Source organism: Apium graveolens, chromosome 2 (assembly GCF_009905375.1).
Source record: "Apium graveolens cultivar Ventura chromosome 2, ASM990537v1, whole genome shotgun sequence".
NCBI classification, from domain to species: Eukaryota; Viridiplantae; Streptophyta; class Magnoliopsida; order Apiales; family Apiaceae; genus Apium; species Apium graveolens.
In genome coordinates, this window is record NC_133648.1 from 237,095,876 (window position 1) to 237,097,374 (window position 1,499).

The following is a 1,499-nucleotide window of genomic DNA, read 5'->3' on the forward strand; positions in this document are numbered from 1 at the left end:
TTCTAAAATCGGGAGTCGAGGATCCCGAGTAGATTTTATATATATATATATTTATATATATGTATGGTTATAGTTTTCAAAACTATTAATCGAATAAAGTTTATTCGATAACTTTATTTTATTAATGAATATTATCTTGAATATTCATTCGAGGACTTATGACTCCTTTATATTATTTATTGAATATTATTTAAATATTCAATTGAGGATGTATGACTCCTTTTATTTTATTATCTGAATATTATTTGAATATTCATTCGAGGGCTTATGACTCAGTTTATATTATTTAATGAATATTTTTGAATATTCATTTGAGGATCTATGACTCCGATTATTTGCTGAGATATATTCTTTATTTTATTAAAGAATAAGGTGTAAATAATCAAACTTATTTTCGATTATTCAAATAAAGATAGTACTTTCATATAAGTATATCTTTGGTTATTTAATATTCATTTCAAGTATAAGTTTTAAAACTTCTACTTTAATTATTTTTATAAAGATTATTCTTTATGGGAATATTATTTAAATAATAATATTCAGTCATTTTCTAAATATTCTGGGGACTGATTTACTTCATTAAATCAGCTTTACTCCAAACACTCTATAAATTGTTTTCGAGTCTTCAAAATGATTTTTAAAAGTTAGAGCGGATCCCAAAACTCATTTTTATATTTAAGATCTTCCTTTTTAAGGGGATTTAAATACTCGCTCAAAACCTGAGGAATCCGGCTCTGTGGTGTATTTTATATTCGCAACAAGGTTGCTGTTTTGATAAATGAATTGATTACTTACCCAACACTCGGGAAGTAAAATTCTTGGAACAAGTTAATCCATTAACAGGCATCGCCTGGGAAATATCGGTGAGTTTTCCTTTCCAACTAGATACGACTTCTTGGTGGAGCCGTATCAACAAGTTTCTACTTGGGGAAAGTGGGGACGAGCTTTACGTTTCAGAGTCATGGATTTCATCTGAACTAGGAGTGGCGTAAGTGGCCGAGTAGCGCCGGCCCAACCTTATTATATTGGCCCAAATGGCCTGGAAGTTCCGCTAAGGCGGTCCATTCCTTAGGAGTTCAGTGTTCGGTTGACAAGTAAATCCGACAGGTTCTCCTCTACATGTAGAAAATGGTGGGGTTGTACTACTACGACTGATCATCGTAAGTGGTCTTCCTGGCGCGGCAAACTCCTGTAATGAGTTCATCATCCAATTGGATAATTTCTGCAACACTACCCAGAGCACTTCGATAGAAAGGCTACGGTTGGGCGATTGTTGAGTGTTGACAGGGTCAAGTTTTCAAAATGATGTTTACATCAAATGAAGTATCTCATAACTTCATTTTATTTTGATGATATTTTAAAGGTTGAATCTATTCAAGTATTATCTTGTAGTCTCATCTATGTGATGAACTTTTGAACTAATTATAACTTGAACGGTGGTAGTTCAAGTAGTATTTGGAAAAGATATAAGTATATTGGAGTATCTTGTAACTTCATCT